Source organism: Notothenia coriiceps, unplaced genomic scaffold, assembly GCF_000735185.1.
Source record: "Notothenia coriiceps isolate Sejong01 unplaced genomic scaffold, NC01 NC01_scaffold00036512, whole genome shotgun sequence".
Lineage (NCBI taxonomy): Eukaryota > Metazoa > Chordata > Actinopteri > Perciformes > Nototheniidae > Notothenia > Notothenia coriiceps.
This window is the reverse complement of record NW_011369213.1, coordinates 335,678-353,796: the sequence shown is the minus strand read 5'-3', so window position 1 is coordinate 353,796 and position 18,119 is coordinate 335,678. Positions and strand designations below refer to the sequence as shown.

Sequence of the window (18,119 nt, the reverse complement as noted above, 5' to 3'; positions counted from 1 at the left end):
TTTAACATTTCGTTATAGTGTAAGCTTTACTTGAAATACACTACTTCAGAGTGCAATACAACATGCATAATGAATTTATAGTGCTTTTGTATACTACTGGGCACATTGTTTTATTGATTTGAGGAACTGCAGGACCAACATTACATATTTACGATTTAAATATTAGTCATTAAATGTTACTTTTGTGTTTCCAAAGGTCAACTTTAGCCAAAGCTTTTTACTTGTCTGGAGGTGGCCATCATTGAGATCAGGTCCTCCTGTCCCCCGTCTGGATTACTATTTCAATGAGTGTAGTGATGATATTAGACATAATGACTATTTGGTTAAAAATACCATCATTTATGCTTATAACCAAATACCCCATTTGTCTGTTCTCTCTCCATTTGCTGCCTGTTGCACACACAACAACATCTCGGAAACCCTGCAACATAATTACTTATCCCTCTTAACCGCTTATCTTGCTTGGGATGCACATCATTTCCTCAACAATTGCTTTCAATTTTAGGATAAGGGGCTGACCTGCCACACAAATAGTTAAGACACGGTCGATTAAAGTTCCTGACATTTATTGACATTTCATGAGTTAAGGGGTTGTATTGAGAAGCACATAATAACTTGACCTGTTCTAGTGTGTCTCCACCTTATCTTTTATTTGATTAATTCCACTTGGAATATTGTCTTCTGCATTTAAACTCAGTCTTACTTGTTTTCAGAGCAGCCAGCAATAAAAATGAGCCTAAAAGATGGACCTGTTTCTGAATTTGTTTAATGTTTGCTGAATAGTTAATACTGGCACTAGAGCTCTTTGGTGCATTGTGTTGCCAGGCTAAACATCCAAGACCTTGGAAGGCAACTTATACAAAAACATAAACTTTCTTGAGAACTTTATTGGAAATGTTTATCAAAAATATGTTTAAGATTTGCAAAATATTGTCCAAATACAAGCAGCAATCCAAGACTTCAGGATGCATGATTGCCATGAGTCAAGGTTCCCCTTTATTTTTGTCAGCTAAAAGGATTACTCGGCAAGAGTTTTCAAGATACCGCCAGTCCAAATGGATTGAATACCTTAGTCATGTTTGTGGATTTTAAATTGATTGATTTTAATTCAACAAAGTGCTCTACCACTGGGAGGGATATCACATTGCAAGTATTTGTTTGGATTTACATCACTTTTTAAAACAGTTAATAAATGTAAATACAGGACACTATATACTGGCCTGGACTAACTATATTAAGCCTTAGAGACTTAATATATCAATTACTTGTGGTTGTCAAATAGTATGTCCTTTATTGAATACAGTATCATAAATTAACCAAATGAACACCAAAGTTCAAAATGTTGGCAAATGTACACTCAGTTCTCTTCTGAATCTGCCAGAAACCATTTCCTTCACAGTTTGTAACACCCACTACTGTCAGAGTAACCCTCCTCTAACTCAAAACACTGTGGGACAGCTTTGAACATCTTATTGGGTCCAAAAATAAAAGTATCTGTTTTTTGAAGCATCATTATTGAAAACATTTCATTATAGTGATCCAATTTACCTTGAACTCTGTAAATCAGTTTCCAAAACACCCCACACATGTTGTTGTTACAGTTAGGTCAAAGGTGCTCACAAAGAGGACAGCTATTACTGCGTCACAGTATGAGATCATGCTGAGCCATCTTCACCGCTCTCCATCAAATTCAACAGGGGTCAGCATGAGTTATTTTGGACGGTTTGTTTTTTCATTCAGTGCTGTAGAGAGGGTCAAAGTATTCACATAGGCTGCAATACAAAACTGTTCAAATCAAAAACATTCACTTTACCTTTGTTTTCTATGGCTACAATTTACAGTACATCAATGAAGGCGGCTATGGCTCAGTTGATAGTGATAGTGGGTAGTGTGCTGGACTTCGAATTAGGGGGTAGCAAGTTCGAGTCCCACTGCTGTCAGCATGTCGTTGTGTCCCTGGGCAAGACACTTCACCCCAAATTGCTCCTGTGGGGATTGTCCACAGTACTGAATGTATGTAAGTCGCTTTGGATAAAAGCGTCTAACAAATTACATGTAATGTAATGAGCAAAGAAGGTCGCTTTTGACATTGAAGTTCTTAAGCTCTAGCTAATTTACAATGATTATGGGAGTTGGCACTATTTACGCTCAGCTAATGTTCCTTGTTTCTTCTACACTACTCTTTAAATAAATGGCCAGGAAGGACAGCTAACAGTCTTTTGACTGCAGTGAAAATGTTGTTTATTTTGGATAGTTTACATCCATTTTTTGGTGTTTGCTTTGCATGTGTTTGTGCTTGTTAAAGAAAATGGAAGAAGATGGACTTTAATCTGTATTGTTTTTATATGGTATTAATAATAACAATTTAAATATCAACAATATATCCAAAGATTTTGAATCTCAAACCATTCGGTAGGCTACAGCCTCTATAAAAAGTAAGACCACTTTTTATTGAACCAAACATTATAGTGTGGAAACCAACATACAGTATATGTTTTGGGAAGAAAAGAGATATTGCTATATCTTTTGAATGTTTAAATACATGGGATAATAAAAAAATAGGATAATTTGAAGTCACCAGGAAGGTCGATAATATAAACTATCAACCAACCTCTTGTTAGTTATTAATGCTGCAGTTTGTTTCCCCAGGGCCGTCTAGCTTGATTTTAAGCCTGTTAAGCCTGACCTTGAGTTCTGCTGGATACCTTGAATTTATTATAACACAGCAGGCGGCTCTGGATTGCAGCGGCAGGCCCCCAAACAACAAATCACCATTTTGATTTGCAATATTATTTAGAAAAATTGCAGATAAATCTAGTTTTCTCAAATTGTTAAACTTTACCACTTTTTATCTATCACAGAGTCAACCCTGAGATCCTGATGATGTGGAAAACCTCAACAAAGTGCAGATATAGTGCTGTATTGAGGATTGGTATTGAAAAATGTGTTTATTACTTGAAAATCCTTAATTGTTAGTCAGAAATCTCCTACTGTTGCCAGATTGCTGCCCCCCGCAGAGTTGGCAACCTGAAATCTATTATCTCCAGGAAATAACTTTGAAGTTTGAGTGCTACTTTTTTATTAAAAAGGAGAGATTCCTGCAGAGACACCAAGAAGAACGGATTTTCTATTTCCCATGGTACACTGATGGCCTAATAAAGATCTCATTAATAGGCCTAATTTAGCTGGACGTGAGCTCGGCAACATTAATCTACTTAGCAAAAAATAGAGTGAAGCTTGGCTGCTTGGTATTCCAATGTAATGTCACTATCTTAATTGTTATAGCTGACCAGAGTTTGGGCCCGGTAGTGGAGACTGATGTGGCCATGTTGATGCAGGTCACTTTTCAATACAATTAAACATTACATCGCATCTTTATAGCATTTCCCGTCGGTCCAGTGTTTTTGTCTCAGTGTAAACAAAGAGTGGCTTAAACGTATTTCTGAAGAAAGATGCAGGAGTAAACATTTTTTGTCTAAGAGAGACCTCATACAAATCGTGCCAATTAGAAATAAGCAGCCTGTTGGGACATAAACTATATGAAGATGAATTCCCCACTCCTCCACAAAGTGTGTGTGTGTGTGTGTGTGTGTGTGTGTGTGTGTGTGTGTGTGTGTGTGTGTGTGTGTGTGTGTGTGTGTGTGGCTAGTGTACTCGTTCTAAGCACTTAATAATGAATTAATGATGGTGTTTCCCACCTGTGCTGCTGTACCTTAATGCAGCTAAATGGCCCATTTCAGGTTCCATCATAGATATACAGCAGTCCCACTTTCCCTGAAATCATCAGCTCTGTGCGAATGCTTATCAGACACCGGCACACTGCATAGCGGTTTGCAAATACTATCTGATAGGATTTTAGAGGATTTTACAAATCTGAAAAGATATAACAGCCGTTATCATTGTATCCCTTATCTAGTGGATTGCCATGTGAATACAATGATTCATACGGTATTAGAAAACTTGGCAAAATAGCTTTTTTTAAATAAAGTAGAAGGCTTTGTTTTTTAAATGTTGTGTCAGTATTAACATGGCCTACAATTCTTCCTATTAACCGGTACAGTGCAAAGCTATATCTATGTGCATACATGACAATATTCATTATTTTGTAATAATTAATAACATCACGTACATGGTAAGGAACAACAACACAGTGTACGATAAAGAAATAAAGAAGGAAAAGGTCAGTTTGTTAAGGGAAATAAGTGCTCTTGTATTCAAATGGACAGGTAGGTACAGTATATTGCTCACAGTATAACTCATGTGGCCAATATTATAAACAGGTGCGTGTGAGATGCAAACACTTTGGCTCAGCAGTAGACTGGGCACATGTTTCGCCTTGGAAACACATTTTATGTTTGTCCTGAAGACTTACAAATGCATAATTTCCTTTCCAGCGGTGTATCTAAAATGCAGAAAATCAGTGACCTTTTCACTGCTCTGAATATCCCCAGAGCGAGCCGCTCAGTGCCGTTACCCGTGACTGAGATTAATTCCTCAAAGTCCAATTAAAACTAAAAGGTATAGCGGCCTGCTCTCCATCACAAAGAAGAGGATGTGTGCGAGAAATAAATAGTTTAGGGGGTATATTGCATATTTGCAAAATGAGGTTAAATGTATATAGGTTTTAAAAAATATATTTACTCATCGTTTGTTTTTTCCTGTTGATTGTGCCTTTTGGGTGCTCACCAAAAACATGATTATTATAAAGATTGTGTGTTTGTTCCCAGTGTGAAACGATCAAGACATGCACGGATGATTCAGTTGCCTTTTACTAATTCATTAACTCGTTTTTCTTTCAAATCAGCAAAAGCAATCTTTAGGAAAACAAATAATCTTCAATGCATCAAAAAGTCATTATATTCTAATAATGTTTGTGTGATGAGGAAATGGTTGTACAGTTGAAATCCTTCAGCATGCCAGTGTCGCCATTGTATTGTAAAATTAGTGTAGAGCAGTTCCATAGAACAATTTCTACCATTTTTAAGTACCACTTTTGCAAAAATGCAGCTCCGTTTCTGGCATTATGGGCCATACATTCGTCAGCACACTAAATGGAGTAATCTTTCAATTAAATGAATACGGCTTACTTCAACCTCTGGTGTTTCATGTCAGTGCTGCTGATGCTTTTTTTTAGGTTCATGTATTATCAATATTAGTTCAGCTTGTCCTGACCACATTCTATGGAGCAATGTTTATTTTAATAAAATGTACTGTAGATATCAGACTTATTTCTAAAGAGCTCTACATAACAAAAAAGGAACTACTGTAGCCTCAAAGCGAGACTTTGATGATTTCTGAAAATATGTTGTGAAGTGTGTACTTTAGTAATGTGTCTCTTGTTGCAGGAAGGCCTGAGTGTGATTCAGACTCTTTTCAACCTAACAGAATACTTTAAGGGAAACTCAATTTTACATATCAAAGTCTGTTTCCTGGTCTTGGGGAGTACTACTCTATGTGAACAAAAAAGCTTTAAACATTTGGTGGCTCTGGAGAGAGCAGTGCAAAGTCAGTTTAAAAAGTTTAAAACATTAAAAGTCTGGAGTTAGGAAAGAGTGAGCTTACAAGAGTGAACCTCTGTTTTATGGATTAGACACTGCTAAACTAAAACTAGCTTTGTGCAGTTTAGTTGAATTGTTGGTATTTTAGGCACCAGGTTACAATGAGGAATGGCACCAAAAAAGAATACATGAACAATATATCTGTTCATCTGCATACATCTGTATCCTCTTTTTAAAATGTCCATTGAAGGCGGACATGTTTATGGGAAGGCAAAGCTTAATACTCTTTTTGGAGATGGTTCACCTGCAAAATGTCACTGCAATTGATGCAAAAGAAGATTTTTCTAAAAGTAGTTTTGTAACTTACTGACGCACGCACGCACGCACGCACGCACGCACGCACGCACACACACACGCACACACGCACGCACGCACGCACACACACACACACACACACACACACACACACACACACACACACACTTTAAAGCCATCTAAATGTCTCCTTTTGAGGTCCCTCCAGCTGTTGGCACCATTGATATATGAACACAATAACACAACAATCTCCTTTAAAGAATGTTAGCTTTTAGAAAGCTCTTTAGGCTGCTTTGCAGAATGATATAGACACAGATCCATGCCTCAGACACAGATGAGGTTCGCCTCCCTTGGAGACATTCTTTGACAGTGTACGACAAGTTAGATTTATTTGGCAGATTGGTTAAAGGAAAGGACGATTGGAGCTGCCACCGCTTCATTGATTGAGAGGAAATCGGTGTTGAGCTTTGATCGGACACTGAAGATAAACATCTCACACGGATCAGAGTCACCTAGAAATCTGCAGAGAGGGTTTGCATTTAAAGTGTTGTGGTTAACACAATTGTACAAAACTGAAACTTTTCTTTTTAACTTATTCACAAAAATAAAAAACCTTAATCCAGCGTATGGCTGCAGCTATTGATTATCTAAGTAATCACGCTTTGATTCAATAAAGAATTAGTTTGCTTCATGAGGAAGAAATAGACATTAATTTGCTTTCTTTTATGAAATATGAAAAATGTTCTTGCTTTAAAGGCAGATCAATATTATTTTCTGTCAAAAATGTACTTATTTAGTGCACTTAAGAGCCTATAAAGTAACAAGGCTCCTTAAAAAAAACATATTTCAATTTTCCTGAAGTCAGTTTAAACCGTATAATGAAGGTTGAAATGTATTTCCTGTTACCTTGTTACTCTGCATAAAATCACACCATTCAATTTAATCGGAAATAAATGCTTGTTCTTTTATTTAAATCTTGGCACTCGTAGTTTCAGTTACATATTACAAGCTGCCCTGCGCTATTGTTTATGAAGTTAAACGGGTCATAATTCCCTCTCTTACATCAATGATAGAAAAAACGAACAAAAAAAACAGTATTTATTCAAGTTTCTCAAGGAATAATTCGGCCATACATGAGTGTCCACGCCCCCGTCACTTATTCTGATTACTTCTCTTTTCATTTTATCTGCAATTAGCCATTTAATAATTGTCGATGACTTGACTCGGTGACACCAAAAAACGACATGTTGAGAGCCGTTTCCGTGGAAACAATTTCCATATCTCCGGGGGAACCTGTCCAATTGTTTCATGAGTAGAAAGATTACCTGTGCAAAAGCAATTTAATGGAAATCTGAAAGAGAAACTAATCACATTTAAATCCTATTTTGTGTAACCTTACCTCAGCTCTTGTGCATGTTAAATGTCTGATAAATAAATAATGAACTGTATAGACAACCAAAAGGTTTTGCTTTGTGACCTTGATGAAATGTTTTCTATGCAACTATGAAAACATCACACAGAGATTTAAATGGCTGATGACATGTACAGAGAGAGCTGTTAATTACTATCTGAATTGACAAACTGTTTACTCGTCAGTATGAAAGTGTAACTTCATGTGAGCTCATGCACAAAGCTTTATGCTTTAGACCTTTATTATTATCATAGATGCTTCTGAGAAGAGCTTATTTTCATCAGGGAACTGAACTTCTTCACCTAATGCGCTGCCTCGAGTGTCCTGTTTGCTGATTCTCTGCCACTACATTAGCATAAACACTAGTTCAAGCTTATATATTTGGTATTTTAAGCTTGTTTTCATGTTTTTTCTGACAGTGAGTTAATGTGTGCTAAGTTATAAAGGCTTTTCTTATGAATTGTGTGTTTTGCAGGCTTTTCTTCTCATTATCTCACTAACTGCATTGGGTTAATGGTGTGAAAAATTTATCATCAAAGTGAAATGTCAGTCTAATCCATTTTAATTATTAAAATAAGTATGGTGGAATACATTAATGACAATATAAGTATTTTTGGTATCCTCTAAATAATGTAAGCAGAAAATGAAATGTCTTTTTATGTGTATCTTTCAACAAAACAATAATAAACGAGCTTTGTCATTTATGGATAGTGGAGTGTTGTGCAGGTGCTGAGAAATACAGAGTACATTTACAATATATTTTCTGAGCCTATGCTCTACAGATTGTTGAGTTCAGCACACGGTCAAGGATAAATATAGGAGGCATGAAACTTCTGCTATGTTTCCGCTTTGTAAGACGTAGAGCCAAACGCTGCATAGAGTCAGTTTTACAGTAATGCAAAGAGAGAGCAGCGTGCACATAAGGTAGAAAAAATAAAGACACCTGTCATAATAGGAGAGAGATTTTCCGAATACAAGCAGAAAGGTCCTGTCGCTTTGATTCAGATTTATGTTGTGTTTTTGTACTTCTTTTTTTCCCATGAAGCGTTTCGACAAAGGTTCCTGAATGAGGGTGAAAGCTGTTGATGGGGAGTGGGAGGAAGAGCCCCAGGCTGCTCCGTGGTGTGGATGCTGATCAACTGATGTAGTCGTTTGCTAATGAGATTTTAGCCGTCTCCTCTCTCTGGCTTTGTCCATATGAAGGGACATCTGCCCTGCCGTGGGCAGCGTGACAGGAGCCTCACAGTGAACAAACTGGTCAGTAGGTGTGTGTGTGTGTGTGTGTGTGTGTGTGTGTGTGTGTGTGTGTGTGTGTGTGTGTGTGTGAGAATATGAGGAGGATGGCACGGACCTAAACCGTTCTCACCTGACATCTTGTGTTTCTCCGCTTGAGAAGGAGGAAACAGAACTTTGGTGGGAGGTCCAAACTCTCAAAGATGCTGAGGCATTGAAAACCATTTCAACACATTTATAAATAGCACAGTTTGGCAGGTCGCCCTCTTCAGTGTGCTGTGACAGAACTCTCTGCAGGCTTTTTATGAACTCTGTGCAATTACTTAATTATCGGATTCATTGAGTGGAGCACAATGCCAGGCCAAATTACATTTTTTTGAGCCAAGCAGAAGATCATTTTAAGCGACAGGTTTAAGCTGTTTGGAGTCAACTATCAGATTTACTTATCTAGAGCTCAAACCAGGCGTGTGACGTTATAATTGTGAATATCCAAAATAACCAGAAATAGTTCAGACATCTGCTGGTCCAGATTATTTTAGACGGCAGAGAAAGATGTTCTAGCTCTGAACATGGATCCAAACAAACACGGTTTTAGATATGCTACAATGTTTTATGCATAAGAAAATCCATTCAAATATGTCCTATTCACATTCATGATGTGTGTTGTGCTTGGAAACACTGCATGTAAACATAGCCGTGTTTGTTTACATTAAAGACCGGTTTGACTTCAAGAATTCAAATGATTTTATAAAGATATTTTTCAGACAAGCACACCTGAAACATTTCTGATACATCAAATGCAAATTATGTGTTTGTCTTTGAGTGATCACAGTGGGAGGTAAAAGGCAGTTCCTCTTTGGCAATATGAATTCATAACAGAAATCCTGTCAACATTTAGTTCTCTTTTTCTAAATGTCATTAAATAATATGTTTCACCAATAAGCAATTGTAACATTGCTATGTAAAAGGTTGCTTTTCAATGAGGAGTTGAAGATAATAAAAAATAGAAATAACAATATTAAATTAACATAACCGGCATTGTATTAAACATGAAACAACACTTACACAAAGTTGATAGAGGAATAAACAAAACAAACAAAATAGAGCTCTGAAAATGAACAAACTAATAATCCAATGTTCTACCCGGGTAGTCTGTCGTTTCTTCGGTGATCCAGTAGGAGAAACGAGACCATTGATTATAAGTCCTTTTTCTGTTTATGTAATCCTCTTTTGTGCAGGGGAGAGGAAAACACTGCTGCTCCAAACGTTATCCTTCCTTGGTAGGGTCTGTTAGTTCCTGTTTTGTAGCATCAAAACATCACAAACAATTCCAAAAACATTTCCCCAACTCTCACACTCACAGATACATGGCAGCTGCCACTAATTTTTCTTCATATTTGAGTGGGTTACACAATTAACAAAGAGAATATCATTTCAAATGTTTTTCGACCTTTATTCATTCACGTCTCTGGTGCTTTGAATGAAAAGGGAAACGTGTCAGTGCAGGCAATGGGGTTTATTTTGTGAATGCAGAACGTTAACAGCAGATCTGAGCTAGGCATTTATATAAGCAACCTGACTTTGTGCTGGTTATCCCAGTTTGACACTCATAATTCACCTTAAACCCACTTTGAATTCATTTTGCACAGCAGCTACTGAAGCCTGCACACAGTTTTGTTCTGCCCTGCTGGCACAACTTCCGTGCCGCTATGGAACTGAAGCCACTTGGGATTGAAGCACACCTTCTACCCCCTGTCCTCTACACACACACACACACACACACACACACACACACACACACACACACACACACACACACACACACACACACACACACACACACACACACACACACCCAACTCTTCTCTGCAGAGGAAAGGCTGAATCACAATGTCAGCACAAACTTGAAATGCAGACATCTTGAACTTGGGACAGTAACAATGAGAGACGTCATTTGAAACTTGTGATGTCTTTCTCGTGTGTGTGTGTGTGTGGGGGTGTGTGTGTGAGAGAGTTTTACAGAGGAAGGGTGTGTCCCTTTTTATGTGTTTTGTCATTTGACTCACTCTGGAAATATATTTCTGTTCCGTCCTTCGAACAGAGTGACCACTACTGCCACACTTTTTGAGATTAATATTCAAACGACGTGGCCGTCTGCCTAACTCATGCTGTATTTTGCACTACAAGGCGAAACAATGTACCAATTATTTCTAGAACTTCTGTCTCCTTAACACAAATCGTCAGCTGGGATACACTCTCTAATATACAAAATGTCCTCTGACTTCATGAAATAAATATTTTGATTTGTATCCGGTTTTTAGAAGTCCAAGGTTGGCTGTATTCTCTAAATCATGGTGAAAGGAATCTGTTAAACACTGTACAGTAGATCTAAATGTCTTTCTTTCTTTCTCCATAAAGGGCTCTCAATTCTGGTACAAAATACTCAAATCTAGTTACATTTAGAAATAATATTTTATAGGTTAAGTGCTGACTAAAATTAAACCTGGAGCTTTTGAATTTTTTAAGCACATTTTCTGTATATTACCAAGGTCTACAACAAGTGGATATTAGCCGCTTTCAGACCAAGTACTTTGCCGTACTTAGTTCCCAGCACTTAGTTCCCAGCACTTGGTTCCCCCATGGAACTAAAGAGCAGATCGCGTTCAAACTGGAATAGGTTCCCTGAGGGAAGATTACGCAAATGAAGCCGCTGACGTCTGCTTTGGGTTTACTGGCAGGCCGCAAACAACTTCACGGCGTATACTGCCACTTGAAGTCCCCGGCCGGAAGTCCCCGGAGTTGGGGACTGGCTTCAGTAGAAGCTGCTGGGACTCCCAGCAGCTTCTACTGAAGTCTTCCGAGTAAATCGCCAGAACGCCGACACCTCATCATCTCCACCGCTCCCATGTTTTCTTTTGTGTTGCCATAAGTTAGTCTCTCTCCGTTGGTGCGCTGTGCTAATGCTAATAATGCTAATGCCAGCAAACCATGGCGGCTTCACAAAACTTTTTACGGGGCGTGGTATGCAATTCGCCCAGCCAATCAGAAATTGGAATTTTCTCTCCCCAAGAAAGTACCTGCTCTCTAGCAGCGACTGAAAAGGGGGGAAAAGTTCTCATGAACTAAGTTCTCTTTTTGGTGTTAGCGCAAAATCCCAGGAACTATCGGAACTAAAAGGGAAAAGTACTCCGGTGTGAAAGAGCCTAACCCCTAGAATCCACCGGGTCTGTCTGCGTCGCGGTTTTGGTCCGGCCTCCTCCGGCGTCATACCCTACCGGGCGCGTTTCAGAAGCATTTCAGAAGCGGAGCGTCTTGCCTGCCGGCTCACAGTTTTTGTTGATTTTGGGCATATTTCCTGGACAGGCTACTTTGTACAGACAAAGTTAATAATACTTCAATATTCNATCGTTTGTTCGTTCTACTAGTAGTAGTGTGTGTGTGTGTGTGTGTGTGTGTGTGTGTGTGTGTGTGTGTGTGTGTGTGTGTGTGTGTGTGCCTCTGCCCTTAGGCAGATCCCCCAATCAATGATTTCGAGTCATGACAGAGGACTCTTTGACAGGACACATACTCATTCCCCCTAAACATCCTCAACACACAAACATCGTATCATGTATCTTTAACAGAAGTTAATTGTTCTTATCGCTTAATGGCTTCCCTGAACTTCCCTTCACCCCAAAGTCAGCTTACTAGGAATGAATACATTTTATTGTTAAGCTCAAAAGGACGTTTATTTTGGTTACTGCTGGGTGACCCAAATCTCAAGGCCTGCAGGATGTGTAGGAGATAAACATTAATTCTACAAGACTTTAACTACATTATCTGAAAATGTATCCGGGAATTCCCCTGTTAATTGCAAGGACTATTGATAATTAACAGATACCCTAGGGGCCTCTTCTTGGTATCTGCTAGGCAGAAGTCACTCAATGCAGAAATCACAAGTTTAACACACATGAATATATATAAGGTGACATTAAAATGAATATACCAGATTTAACTTTCCTGCCATAACACGTTACTTTAATACTTCAAATAATTCAAATAATCCTTCAGCAGCCGTAACGCGACGCAGATGGACCCGGTGGAATCTAGGGGTAATATGTGTGCTCGTGTGCTGTGTATAGGTTTTTCTTTTATTTCCATATTTTCTGTGTATTGTGTTGTGATAATACCTAAAGCTGTATATTTTTTAAATGTAAAAACAAAACTATAGACAAGATAATTACGACTAGCTATAAACTCAATTTTCTTTATTAAATCCTCGACAGCTGAAGTTGCATTTCCATTAGATGATCACAGTGTGCAGCTGTTTTTGCATTGCTACGGTGTTTTACATTGTTGAATAATTGACTGATTTATGAGGGGCATAAGTGGTCACTGTATCAGGTTAAAAAGTCTTTAAATGTGTGGTTGTTGAGTTGAGGATCTGTCTTAGGGTTTTTTTCATGTAAAGGTGAGACGATAATTATGATTCAGAATAGCCGTTTTGAATATCCAACAGCTTGAATTCTTAATAGAAACCAAAGCACCAAAAAGCAGTTGTCTTACTATTTTTAAAGAGGATTCAACAGGTTCAACAAAAATCTATGGACGCCATGTGACCGTTACATTACGACGTTGTCAGCCTCACTTTAATTGTTTCACTTTTTGTCCAGCTTTTTATTTGATAACTTTGAATACAAGGACACATCAGTATGTGTAATAATACTTATTTCATCTCGTTGCACAGCTTCCACAGCAATCCTTTCCCGGTGTTTGTCATGCAAAATGTCACTGTAAGAAAAATGATTTCTATAAATGAAAACTAGCTGTTAACCACAATGTACAGTGTTTAAATGTTCTCATTTACATGACACTTAATTAGATGTTTAGCTGACAATAACCCGAGAACTGAAATGTAAATGTGTGTAAATGTGTGTAAAGTCCCTGATGAATATTCATAACATGTACAAATATATTACTGTCTTGTTAAAGCAGGCAAATGCAGAAGATTCATACATTGTGAATATGGGATATCTTTGACAGAAACATTAGTTCATATTATATGGCTCCCAGTGTGACAAATGTCTTCTCATACAGTTAATTTCACATCTGAAAAGACAGGGAGACCATCAATCACTTCTCCCTTTGTGTGAATTACTGAGCAAGTTAAAACTCAACATTAGGCTATTCCATTACTTTTATTGTATGGAAATATTTCAGAATCCAGGGCCATTTGTTTGATACAAATGCAGTTATTTTAATTATTTCCTCACTCAAAAGTCTGATTCCTGTTTTTCCACAAGGGAAATGTCTAGTGGAAACCACAGCTGACTGGAGACATGACTCTGACAAGTGCAACATGTTCTCTGGTGCTCTGGAGTTTAGTCGGTGGTTGCATCTCTGTCTCCTTTGAGCGGTGGATGTCTGAGGCTGTTTACTCTGTGCCCAGTGTGTTGGCTGCCTCTCACTAAACATCTTGTTTTTAAACCTTTGCAGATGTGGGATTGCTGACCAGGCTCAGAGGTTCTGTCAGAGATGGAGAGCTGAAGGAAAACACACTTATAGCGACGTTTTTATATATCCATGTGTGACTTGGGTTTACACATCAGTTTACAGTTGTAATGTTGTTATTAGAGCGGCCCTTTTATGCTCTCTGTGGTTCTCCCCCATCCAGTAGTGTGTTTTAGGTTTTTCTGTATGTAAATGGTTTACAAAGGCTAACATCTGAGAGCCTGAGTTTCAGTCCCATTTTTAATTCTAATGGTTGCTTGAGGTTGTGAACAGTTTTCATTTTGTATTGAGTATCCTTGGCAGTTCAGCATGACCTAACTCTACCTGTCAGAAGTGTGTATACTGGAAAAAGGAAAATTACAGCCTTCTCTTTTTCACACATTTTCAGAGATAAAATCAAGTTTCATAACAAGAATCCTCAGTTTCACTTTGTTGCAATGTGGAAACACCAACACTGTTCTGAAGAAAAATAATTGGTCCTGAAAGAATCACCATAGGTTGCCAGAATCTCGCTATTTGCATGGGAATATATTTTTTCTGAAGAGCAAGAGGCGAGACTTTGTGTGGGAAGAACTGTGATCATTATTCTTTTTTGGATTAAACAAGCAAGTGGAACAAATTGGTATCAACAGCATGATACTTTTGGCGATGCATTATTCCTTGAGCAGAGCACCAAATTATACATTCATTGTTATACTTTAGGGGACATGAATGTCTAAGCCAAATGTGTTATCATAATCTGGATCAAAGAGGTGGACTGATGGTTTAAAATGCCACAGGTGTGGTTAAATCGTTAAAATTGCTTTTCTTCTTAACTGCAACAGTCTAACTGTTTGCAGAATAACTAAATCAATATTCGTACATTCAATTCATGAAGCACTAAAGATAGTCATTTCACAAAGAGAGAGAAAAAGGGGAGGACAGTAAAACTGATTATTTTGTCCCTTATTTCTCTTTCTCACTCAGTATGTCATTTTCTCCAGATAGGGGTCTCTTTATCAAATCAATGACATAAGACAAAGTTTAGTGGCATCAAAAAGTAACAAGGGGTCATGGGAGTTGTTTTCTTCAGGTCAGAAAAATTGTGAAAACCAAACCACACTGCTTTTTTCTCGTTAGCACAACATTGTTGTGCCTTGGTACATCATTTAGTGTGAGGACAGAGCATATGTTGCTAGAACTGTACACATCGTAACAAGCTGAAATGGCATTACAACACTTCTGTGTGGATCGTGTCTTACAATGAGAGGTCGTGGTAGTTATTAAAATGACCTTTCGGAATAAGAAAAAAGAGTGCAGTGGATCAGCTATCGTTTTTAGAACTACAATAAAGCTGAAGATAGAAAAGTTAAGGGAATTGAAGTTAAGTCTTCTCAAGGGGTACATGAATACCTACATATCATGATGAGACATTAATGAGACATCTTCCTCCAAACATGTGCATGTGAATCTCATGGTGGCTTTGGAAGAAAAGGTCAGGACATCACCAACGTTGTTAGGATTACACTTCTGGAGAGCAGGAATAATTGTATGGCTGCATCCAATGGGTTATTTCCATATTTCAGTCTGGTTCAAGTATTATATAAATAGACAGACAAACATTTCCATCCCAAAGCCGTGCCTCTGTAGTGTGACTTAAAGCAACCCCTCAATAGTCAAGTGATTACAACTCACTCGCCCCGAAAGCTCCAAATCAAAGAAAGCACGGCTGCAGTACATCAGAATCAGAATCAGAATACCTTTATTAGTCCCACAGAGGGGAAATTTGCAGCGTTACAGCAGGAGAGAGCCACAGACAGCTTAGTGTTGCATATTTTACATGCGTTAAAAAAAGTACTAAGTTATAATATAATAAACAATATGCTAAAAAAGAATAAAACTTAAAGAAGTTATCATTTTCCAAAATACAGATCAAAAACAAATCAAATCTACAAATCCTATAGCAGTTCTTAGGATTTAGCAGCCCGGTATATATTACAGTTATTAAAGATAGCATATGTATATAAAGTATATATTGCACATAAAGCACATATTGCACATAGTTTGACGGTATTTAACAGCAGCAAGTTACACAATTGACAAAATACAAGATACATACCTTGTAACAGTAACAAGGGTTTAGCAGCCAGGTATAAATTACACAGTTATTAACGGCATATATATATTGATTTAGTGGCCAGGTATAAATTACACAGTTATTAATGGCATATATATATTGCACATATAGCACAAAGTTGGTTTGTATTTAGCAGCAAGGGGTGTTATAGTCTGTGTTGTGGTGTGTGTAGGAGGGTCTACTAGGGGCAGTGCTGGTTGTAAAGTCTGACCTCTGCAGGAAGGAAGGACCTGCGGTATCTCTCCGTGAGACAGCGAGAGTGCAGCATCCATTGCAATCATCAAAACACATAGATAGACTGCAGTAGAATGTATTTCTGACTTTCAACAATGATAATCTGCAGTAAAATAATCATGGCTACCAGAATTGGCTAAACGAGAGGGCTAAATTAGGGCTGCATGATTTGGAAAAATGACTAATTGCAATTAATTTGACACAAACTGCAAATGTGATATATTTCATGATATTGGAGGGATTGAACATTTTTCATCATTCTATATATTTTAAATGACTTAACTGTGTTTCCTTAAGAGTATCTCTACCAACCAATGATATGTTATTCTGTAGAGTATGATTTGGATGTCTCAATATTGGATATTTGATATAAATCTGATTAATTGTGCAGATAAACTAACGAGATAATAAGATTTAGAGATTGTTACAGTCCAGTATGTTTGCGGAAGGATGTAATGAATTAAATTAAGACAGCAAAGTGATGGATCTCTGAGGTCTGTTTCTTTTATTTTGACCAGATGGTCACACAAATTACTAAACACACAATAAAATCCCCAAATAAAAAACAATCTGTTAACTAGATATCCTCCAAAAATTGTGTTTTTCTTTCTTCAGTTTGGACATTTCTCTTCTGCTTCCTGTGCACTTGAGACACACGCTCTGAAAATAGCATCTTAATTAACTGGCAGGCTGCAGGGGAAGAATATCGAGACTCTAACAGTGTGGGTGCACAACAACCTGTTGGCAATCAGAACATATTTCTGAAGCATGCAGAGAGAAAAATATGTTTTTAATATAAACAAACATTAAAAACACAACTAGTAAGAGTGAAAAAGTTATTTTAAACATATTTGAAGAGACAGACCTAGTGAAGGAAAACAGATTGAAAGAAATCGAGACATATTGGGATTCTGCATGCTACCAGAGTTATGTCTGGTATTCAGCAGGAGAAAGAGCCTCTGCGGCACAGGGCATAAAAGTTTCATAGCTCTGTCTGTGTTTCTCTTGGATTATTTATCAAATAGTGAGGAGTTGTTTATCACACAGCTAATACTGCTTTGCTCAGGTATGGGAGCCCAGCAACTATTGAACCTTATAATAAATATTAATCTGTTTTCCAGCATCAGGAAGAGAAATGGATGTGCCACGTTCATTTGACCTAAGTGTTGAATGAGGTGGATGTTACACTACAAAGCTCTTCCTGTGATGTTGTCTGGAAAAAAACACGTGACATAAACGATTTAATCAGCATATCATAAGGGATGGATATAATGCAGAGTGGTGATTCACCCCTCGTTAAAAAGACAACAGAGTCTGTACAAAAATAATAAAATGCCAAGTGAAACAGATCACGCCTGCCAACACAACAGACAGTCCCAGAGAAACAAGAGGCCTCATGTTATCAAAAGCAGTGTCCGTGAGGTAATCATAGGTCATTGCTAATTGACCCTATTGAGATCCGAGGGCATTGTTTTGGCTTCACAACAAAGCCATTATCTCGTCCTGATTAATCCTATTACAAACCATGCACAGGTCACTGATGTCCAAGGTGTAACTTTGGTTTGAGAAGTGGGGGGGGGGACAAAAAACAGGGGGTCCTCAGCAATGAAACATTTTCTCAATTTAATTCCATTTCCTGCCTTTCTACAAATATAGGCTATTAGGGACTATAGTGTTAACAAATCCAAGAAAAATGTGTAGTCTGTATAATGAGTGTGCACACTTATCTAGTATCCTATCCATGTGAACCTGTTTTATTTGTGATGACCTCACATCCTCTAGGGGGGTCCGGGGGCATGCACCCAGTTAATTTCTTTTTGTT

At 37.9% G+C, this 18,119-nt stretch overlaps 1 long non-coding RNA gene across 1 annotated transcript in view; it reads left to right on the top strand.

The window, feature by feature from the left end:
• Positions 1–14,362, top strand: part of LOC104963913 (uncharacterized) — a 49,681-nt gene extending 35,319 nt beyond the window's left edge. The window contains exons 2-3 of the long non-coding RNA XR_800359.1: positions 8,270–8,481; positions 13,933–14,362. This is a non-coding gene — a long non-coding RNA (uncharacterized lncRNA). The remainder of the gene's footprint in view (positions 1–8,269; positions 8,482–13,932) is intronic.
• The last annotated feature ends 3,757 nt before the right edge of the window (positions 14,363–18,119 follow it).